The sequence below is a fragment of the Desmodus rotundus genome, chromosome 11 (genome assembly GCF_022682495.2).
Source record: "Desmodus rotundus isolate HL8 chromosome 11, HLdesRot8A.1, whole genome shotgun sequence".
In the NCBI taxonomy this organism is placed as follows: Eukaryota; Metazoa; Chordata; class Mammalia; order Chiroptera; family Phyllostomidae; genus Desmodus; species Desmodus rotundus.
Window position 1 is genome coordinate 89,961,844 of NC_071397.1, and position 9,777 is coordinate 89,971,620.

Genomic DNA, 9,777 nt, shown 5'->3' on the forward strand with positions numbered 1-9,777 from the left:
AATGTATAAACTAAGTGAGAACTCTACCCATTCAGATTACAACACTAGTGAGAACCTGTGGTTAGTTAAATTCACCGAGCTTCTTATACTTAATGATAAAATCAAGCCCAGGTCTTTTCCTCCTCAGTTCCTTTATTCAACAAGTACTAATTGAGGGATCGACAGAGTAAAAAGTCCCTGTTGGAATTTACATTGTACTGGGGGAAAGACAGTAAACCTCATAAGTAAAATTTGTAATGTGTAGATGTCTGTAGAGAAGGCAGGGCGAGGCAGAGAAAGGGTGTTGAAACCTCCAGCAGGGAGTTTCTATTTTCTGCCGGGGACCAGGGAGAGCCTCGCTGTGAAGGCGACTTGTGAGGAACGGCCTTTGTGTCTGTGGGAATTGGTCAGCGCATGCAGTGGATGTTCACAACCCACGGATGTGGTTCTCCCACCAGGAGTGCCTCCGGGTCCCCATGTGGAACCTCCCTTTGTGCTCTGAGCGGCTGCCTGAAATGAAGGCGTAAGTGGGGTCATAGATGGAAGGGTCCCATCACACCTGGTGCTCTCAGCCCGAAACACCGTCCCACCGGAAGTGAGAATCCAGCTACCCTCCCCTGCATGGTTACTGTCTCTACCAGCTGTCCATATCATAATTCATACGTGAACATGGTTCACCACATAGCCTCTGAGCTCCTTCTCATGGTGAAGGCTGAATTTTTCTGGCTTGCTGTCTTCCTGCCTTGATTTGAAGCATTTGGCCATGCCTATAATAGGGAAACACCCTAAAGAAGAGAGGCAAAAAAATTTTTTTAATATCAAGTTCCTTATTGAGAGATGGTAGATGAAAGTATCTCTTGCCTAGCTCTGTTAAACACTGTGGATTTGGAAAAGGCTACTTGTAAAGAAAGATGACATAGAGACGATGAAATTTTGTTGGCTGGCTTTCTTACATTGACATGTGATTAGGCAACACATTTGTGGCCAAAAGATAAAACAGTTATCTAATTTTGAGATAAGCTTCATAAATATTAATTTACTTCTGGTTTTCACTAATGGCGATCGAATGAGGGAACTGTGTTGATAATTAATCAATCACCCAACATGCTTAAAAGCAATTTCTTCATTAGGGCTACATCTGAATTCCACTGTTTATGTCCTCATGGTGTATTAGTTTGTTGTTCTGTTTTTTTCTTTTTCTTTTTCAAGCCCCTCCTCAGAATGTTGACAATTTGTCTCTGGCACTCACTCTTTGCAGTTTAAGGTAACTACATAAGCTTAGGTCAGAATATAGCTTGCATTGCCATATTTAAGTGGTAAGTGTGGCTTATATCAGTGTCACCAAATAAGAAAGTAAGTTTTCTCTATCATATTTGTTACAAAATAGTTTAACTTATGTTTTAGTTTCATAGGACCGTTATAATAAGTATCACAAACTAGGTGGCTTAAAACAACATGTCGGTATTGTCTCACATTTCTAGAGGGTAGAAGTCTCCAGTCAAGGTGTCGGCAGAGCCTTGCTCTTTCTGAAGTTTAGGGGTGGGTCCTTCCTTGCCTTCTGCTAGTTTCTGATGATTGCCAGAAATCCTTGGCATTCTTTGGCCCATAGACACATCATTTTAATTCCTGCCTCCACTGTCCCATGGGCTTCTCCCTATGTGTTCTCTTTGTCTCCTCTTCTTCCTAGGAAGACAGCAGCGATATTGGATTAGGGCCCACACTAATCTAGCATGACCTCCTCTTAACATGATTACATCAGCAGAGACCTTATTTCCCAATATGGTCACATTTCTAGGTGTGGGGGTTAGGACTACAACATATCGTTTTGGGGAGCACAGTTCAAGCCATAACAACTAGTTTCTTAATTATTGACCCTATCACAGATATTTAAACAGATCAAACATGTTAAGATACCCATTTGTAGATTCTCATAAAGATTATTCTTTACCTTGAAATCCTTGGAATTTAAATGGCATACACGCATCTTTGGATAAAGATTTCACTAATGGCCAACAATAAATTTAGGATCCATAATTCCTCAAGCTGGCCATAGCTCTACTCACACTTGGGACCACAGGGAGAGAAGTTGGCTGTGTAGATATTAGGAGCTTACCAGTGCCTGCTCCCAGCAGGAACACAAAAAGTCAGAGGACCACAAGGCTTCTCTCTTCAATGAAACACGTTTTGTCAGCTTGTTTTGTCCAAACTTTAAATATGACTCTTTTACACATGAATAGCTTCCAAATAAATATGTCATTTTGAAATTGAAATGAATTATTTGAGTGGATTCATATTTTTCCTTCCCAACCTGCAATAAAAATTAAGAGGTAACTAGGGTAACAGGTGAAGTGTAGAAAACATCTGTAGGAGTATCTAAAAGTTAAGCTTGTTCATTCCTCTGTGGGGTCAATTGTTACAATAGTGAAGCAGAACTGGGTCACTGGCCTTTCCAGCTGACAGTATTCATCATGTCTCTAGTCTTTGTGTCATTTCAGCCCCAACAGTAGGTGGTTGGTGGTGGACGCAGAAAGCCCCGGCTCCATCTCTGCTGCTGACTGTGATTAATTCCAAAAGTTGTCTAGCTGGTCAGAACCTCAGCTTTCCCATCCATCACAGCCCAGGACATCTGCCTACACCTCCAGTCTGGGTTTCTGTCTAGAAAAGGCGAACCCGGCACGTTAGCTCTGATTTTGAACCCTTATGCTCGGGGTTCATTTTACATTGCCAGACTTGTTTTTTTAAAAAAAAGAAAATCAATAGGAAATGTGGATTTTTGTAGGACTGAGAATTTCTGCAGAAGTGATCAGGGATTTAGCCCGAGTTCCCACCCTGACCTCCTTCCCTCAGGCCCATTTCCGTACCCAGACTTTTCCTTCCAGGACCCACCCTTGAAGCCCAAGGGAAACTAAGCCAAAATAAACCCAGGAAGTGTAATCTCCGAAGGGATGCCCCTTGTGTGAACTTGGGCAGATAGCCCTCCCTGGCTCTGTGACAGCAGCTGTTATTCAGTGACACTGAGCTGAGAGCAGCCCAATGCAGCGTATAGCCTCGCCCATAAATAGATACATTTCCATGCTTCTTGATGGGGATGACAGCTCAGAAAGGGAGAGTCCAGTTTCAGGCCAAAATGTGTCCACACTAAGAATTCTCTGAGGGTGGACTATGACCTTCTGAGATTTTACCTCCTTTGTACAAAAATTGTGCAGAGAAATCCATTCAGAGCTACCATTATATGACTGACAAATCGGGTAAGATATGGAATTTCTTGTGTATTATTTAGTTTAGCTTTTTAAAAATTTCATTATTACTTTTTAGCCGTCCAAATGCTCTGGAGAATCAGGTTGACTGTTAATGTTTTGTTTCTGCTGCTCCCTGGAGAACGTGCTCCTAATGCCTGTCAGATGTGTGGATGAAAACTTCACTTCCGGCCACTTCACTTCTAAATCTTTAGACTTCAATATTGCCAGGGAATCTTATTCTTTGGCAACTTCTAGCCCTCTAGAAATTATCACTTCTCTTGGTTGAAACTGAGTCTCTTTTTTACATTTTATTCCTTCAGATTTCCAAAATTGTGTGCTTTCTCACCAGGATAAAAGGGGCTGTCACAGGGAGAGACTCCACCCACCTCTCTCTGACCTCAGGGATGAACCCTGGCATTCTCCAGGAGCCTCAGCAGCACCCTGGGAGCTGGGGTGGATTTTGAACACCACAATTTAGGGGAAGAATATTTGCTTGTTATTCAGAATTTCTTTTCTGGTATCCAACAATATTCTAAAAATTACCCTAAAATAAATGTAGCATTTTTATGTTATGAAACAGAGCTCACATAGAAAGATACATTAATATTCAACAGAATTCTGTGGTAACTAAAATTCATAATGTTCCTTTATTGATTCTTCTAGAAATAGCCACTTTGAGATCTCAAATGTGAAATCGCCTTGGTTAAAGTGTCTAATTTTGTATTTTTACCATAAGAGTGGCTTATCTATTCTCCAAAAGAGGTTTTTGGAGTGTCACTTTTACCCCGATTTCAAGTAAAACTACTGATAAGAAAATTGTTCACTGTACTGAGTGTGTTTTGACTAAGAGTCTCAGCTTGGAAGATTTTTCTGAAAGCACAATCAATGGAGGCACAGGGACGGGGAGGTCACTGCAGGACCGAACATATTTTTAAGTGACTTCTCTTTACAAAGCGATCTTATTTACAAGGAGTTGGAGGAAGAAATCCTTCACTGAGGAGGATTCGTGGCAAAGGTAAAGGCTCAGAATTTTAGAAATAATATTTCACGAACTCTTGGGCAGTAGATTTAGAGATGAGCATCTTCAGTGTTCTACTACCGTCTCCGAGCTCACGTTGGGTGTTGAAGGCCTGCGCCCACCGAGGCCCTCAGGAGTGTGTGTCGGAACGGATTCCCATTGGTAAAGCAGCATGGCGGGGCACAGGGCTTTCCCAGCTGAAAACTCCGTTGGTATACCATGACTGTGCTTTGATTTATAAGACTGATAACTCTTCCCCAACTAAAACTCATAAGAGAAGTTGCAAAACACCTGATTATCCATTTAAAGAGTGCATTCTACTGCCTCGGGTTGTGATGTACAGCTGAAAGATTTTGGTGCCTACTGTAAAAAATCACTGGAGTGAAAACTTCAGTTGGAGGCTGTCTATCAGGCAGCTGTAAAATGGAGTTGAGAATTAAACTGAGTGATATCCGTCCTCTTTCCCCCTTTTGTCTCCTCTTTATGGCATTTTCTTTCACGCAGTATTTATAGGTAACATATATGTCATCGTTCCAAATAGGACCCAATATCTTACCTTTTACTATTTACCTGTCACGGTACTGTCTCAGCAGCTGACCATACCCCCCAGCTCTAGGGTCTTGTCTGTCACTGAAGCATTCGTGTCTGCAAGGGGGAAAAGTCCCCCCCTGCCTTGCTTCTTTTCAGTGTTCCACTTTGATTTCTTTCCCCTTTTAGAGGCTCTTACACGGAGACCTGCCTCCCAGGAGCATACACATCAGTTCGCCTCTGTGTTTTGAGTAACTTGAATTCCACCGCTCTGGGGAATGTCCTGCTTGTCTTTCATTCACGCGGAAGGACGTGGTTCAAAATGTCAATTTCACTATTTGAGAATTCTTAAGAGAAAACATCAGTCCCTAAGTATACTTGAAGTGTATGGAATCGGCTTTGAAACGCTTTTCATATTTTCCTCTAAGAGAATTCTGAAAATAAAAGACTTGGTCAGTAAATAAATGTAGTTGTTGAAACTGCCACCTCCAAATACATGGGGCTCTGCCCAGAGCACCCTAGACAGGTGTCAGAAATGTCTTTTTCATGCAATGTTTTCAGAATGTTATAGAATACCATATTCCTTCCAAAGACCCCAGAAACAAAAGGAGCAACACTAGACCTTCGATGAACCCTGCTAGGTCGGAGAGCTGTGAAGGAATTCTATTGCCACAGAGAAAAGCCTCCAATCTGCCTTTACTATATTCAGTGGACTTATTTATTTTGGTGTGTAAATATAGGACTTTATACTGCAGTTTTGCAGTTTATAGAATTTTTATCAAAAAAAGTTCAGAAGGTCCCAGAGAGAAAGGTGGGTAGTCTATGAATCTTATCGCATCCCACATGGGTTTCATCCTAATATCGGCAACATCCTCATCCAAGGGTGCTGAATGTTCCATGTCGTTGCCTGTTCCCTGCGGTTGATATTTTATAGTATACAAAATAAATATTTCCAGATTAAAACAACTTCAAAATAGGTTTCTTTATTGCAGAAATTCTTTCAGAGTCTTTACTATGCTAATATGTACTATAAATCTCCACTCAGGGAATAAAATGTATTGCTTTCCAAACATTTCACCAGGAAATCATTTTCTCCTGGGCATCTTTGAGGCCAGTGGTCCATATATCATACTTTCTTCTTCCTTTAGAGTGAACTGAAGAGCAGACTGAATGGGAGTATCACCAAACACACACACGTAGACCCTGACCTATGTGTCTGTATACGTGTGTGGGTGTATATGTAAGTGTGTGTGCATGTTTGTGAAAGAGAGGGAGACAGAGAGAACAGAGAGAAGGCAGAAAGATGAAAGATTGTTTGGCCCAGAATCACACGACCTGATCGTTTGAATCTAGGATTCCTTGAACATTTCTGCTGCATGGATATAATACATTTATGTATTTTTGGCTCTCTATTAAGACATTAAGTTTAGTTGTTTCACACTTCCAGGGCCTGACATTTAATATCTGTGGGAGGATTAATTTTGTGTGTGTTTTTCTGATATTTTCTGATGTGTTTTTAATTGAGGGTTTGTCTTAGGGACTCCCAGGTGCCACCTGAGGATAATTATTATGAATATTTGCAAGGCTGAGCCTTCAGTGTCTGTCTAGGGGGTATTCTAAGGCAAAAGAACAAGAGAACTCTCAAAACAAATTAAAATAATAACTATTCAATACACATAGGCACTCATAAAAAAAAACCAAACTACCTTCCATTATGATTTGCCAAAATCTACAAAGTTTTCAATGACAAACCAATTTTAAACAGATGATTAAATAACTGATTATCTGAGTTTAAGGACTTCTGGCCAAGATGGAGCTGTAGTTAGATACACTTTGCCTCCTTGCACAACTAAAAGGAGGAAAACAACAAATTTAAAAATAAAAAATAAGTAGAACTGCCAGAAAATTGAGCTGTATGGAAGTCTGACAACCAAGGAGTTAAAGAAGAAACATTCATTCAGACAGGTAGGAGGGGCAGAGACAAGCCAAGCCGGTGGGGCAGAGAAAACCAGGTGGCAAGGCAGCAGCTGGTGGGCTGGGGCCGGCGAGGTGGAGGCTGGCAGATCAGGTTATTCCACATTTGTGTGCAGATAAAGTGGGAGGAACAACTGGGGAGAGAGAAAGAGGAGAAATAAAGCCTCAGACCCTCTGACTGTAAAATCCTGTGGGGGGTTGCAACAGTGGGAGAAACTCCCAGCCTCACAGGAGAGTTTGTTGGAGAGACCCACAGGGTTCTAAAATGTACACAAACCCACCCACCCAGGAATCAGCACCAAAAGGGTCCAATTTGCTTGTGGGTAGTGGAGGGAGTTTTTGAAAGTGGGGTAAGAGCCAAGCTAGTGGCATTGTTCCCTCTTGGGTCCCTCCCCCACAGACAGTGCCACAACAACCCACACAGGTTGCCCCGCCCTGGTGAATACTTAAGGCTCTGCTCCTTAAAATGTAACAGGTGTTCCGTGACAAAAAAATATGGTCCAAATGAAAGAGTATATCAAAGCTCCAAAAATAGAGCTAAGCGATGAAGAGATAGCCAACCTTTCAGATGCAGAGTTAAAAACATTGGTAATCGATACTCACAGAACTGGTTGAGTATGGTTGCAAAATAGAGGAAAAAGTGAAGACTATGCAAAGTGAAATAAAGAAAAAATGTGGAGGGGACAGTGAGGAGAGGGGATTACAGGAACTACTATAAAGGACACATGGACAAAATCAAGGGGGAGGGTGGAGGTGGGGGAGGGAGGGGGGTTTGGCTGGGTGGGTGGAGGGATGGGGAGAAAAGGCACACAACTCTAATTGAATAACAATAAAAAATTAAAATTAAAAAAATAAAAAATAAAAATTTAAAAAAGACAAAAAATAAAAAGAAAAGATATACAGGGATCCAACAGTGAAGGGAAGGAAACTAGGACTCAAATGATTTGGAGCAGAAGAAAGAAACATTCAACCAGAACAGAATGAAGAAACAAGAATTCAAAAAAATGAGAGGCTTAGGAACCTCCAGGACAACTTTAAACATTCCAACATCTGAATCATAGGGGTGTCAGAAGGAGAAGAGGAAAAGCAAGAAATTGAAAACTTATTTGAAAAAATAATGGAAATCTTCCCTGATCTGTCATAGGAAATAGACTTCCAGGAAGTCCAAGGAGCACAGAAAGTCCCAAAGAAGTTGGACCCAAGGAAACATACACCAAGGCACCTCATAATTACATTATCCAAGGTTAAAGATAAAGAAAGAATCTTAAAAGCAGCAAGAGAAAGGCAGAGTTACCTACAAAGGAGTTCCCATAAGATTATTAGCTGATTTCTCCAAAGAAACTTTGCAGGCAAGAAGGGGCTGGAAAGAAGTATTTCAAGTCATGAAAGGCAAGGACCTACATCCAAGATTACTCCATCTAGCAAAGCTATCATTTAGAATGGAAGGGCAGATCCAGTGCTTCCCAGATAAGGTCAAGTTAAAGGAGTTTATCATCACCAAGCCCTTATTATGTGAAATGTTAAAGGGACTTATCTAAGAAAAAGAAGATGATCAAAACTATGAACAGTACAATGACAACAAACTCACAATTACCAACAACTGAACCTAAAAAAACCAAAAACAATCTAAGCAAACAACTCAAACAGGAATAGAATCACAGAAATGGAGATCACACGGAGGGTTATCAATAGGGAGAGGGAAGGGGGAGAATGGGGGGGAAAGGCACAGGGAATAAGAAGCATAAATGGTAGGAACAAAATAGGTAGAGGTTAAGAATAGTATAGGAAGCAGAGAAACCAAAAACCTTATATGTACTACCCATGGACATGAACTAAGGGTGGGGGGATGCTGGTGAGAAAGGGGGTCCAGGGTGGAGGGGAATAAAGGCAAGAAAATAAATGGGACAACTGTAATAGCATAATCAATAAAATATATCTAATAAATAAATACATAAATATCTGATTATCCTTTCCAAGCAGTAAGTGCATTTATCTATTAATAACCTATTAGTCTAGTATTTTTCCAAAGCATATTTTCAGTTGTATGTATATTATAATAGAACATTTTAAAGCTGCTTTCAATTGGGTTCTACTTCTGATTTTTCATTAAAATTCCTTTATGCCTCAATAGATATTAATGTAAAAGAATCTGGTTTTTATTTATATAGTTATAGGATGTTTAATATTTATTTTTTAAATTACCATTGTATATTAGGGAGCTGGTGTTTTTTCGTAACTAATTCCAAGAATGCAGGACAGTGTGCGCTTCCTTCTGCAACCAGACATACACACGGGCGTATTTGTCTTCTATTGATCAATTTACGACTTGCCCGCTGCGATGCTCAGGGGAAGAAATCTTAGTGAGTCGATCAGAGCCAGTTTCTTGAATTCCCATTTCTGAGGAGTCTAAAACTTAATTACGTGGGAAGGACACATTTTTGTCTGCTTTTCATGAACAACACGTCTGGTTATGATGAGAAATAATCATTACCCAGAAAGGTAAGAAGCTAGGACCACAGGCAGATGCTTACAATGTAATGAAAAGTGTAACAGCGAATACAAAACTCTATGAGGAAAGATTCCATTATATATTGGGTGCAGAGTAAAATAGTGAAAGCATACCAAAATGCTATAATAAGGTTATCACTGGTTGATGGGTCTATGAACAATTTTCAGTATTTTTCTTTATAATTTTCCATACATTCCAAATTTCTACAAGGAGCTATTGTTACTTAGAAAACAAATGTTAGGAAAAAATACTGAATTTTCTCCTTCCCCTGATTCATTTCCCTGCCTTTCTCCTCCAACCTGGCAAAAAAAAAAAAAAGTCAGTAAACCCATTATGTTCCTAGAGGGACTTTACCACTCTGCATGAGGTAGACTCTGGATAAAACCATGTGCAAAGAACACCAAGTATTCTGTAGAAGCAAAAGGAGAAAAGGGACGTGGTAAAGTAACATTCCATCAATTTGACCCTACTGAGCTTTCCTATAAAAGCATACAATTTTTAATTTTTGTTAAAATATATAGTTCATGCCA

The 9,777-nt window shown here is 40.3% G+C and overlaps 1 long non-coding RNA gene across 1 annotated transcript; it reads right to left on the reverse strand.

The window, feature by feature from the left end:
* Nucleotides 1-264: 264 nt before the first annotated feature.
* LOC123478818 (uncharacterized) lies at nt 265-2,163 on the reverse strand. The gene is made up of 3 exons (XR_006654166.3): nt 2,093-2,163; nt 1,453-1,662; nt 265-764 (listed from the first exon to the last, which is right to left on the reverse strand). It is a non-coding gene; the product is annotated as an uncharacterized lncRNA (long non-coding RNA).
* Between the last annotated feature and the right edge of the window lie 7,614 nt (nt 2,164-9,777).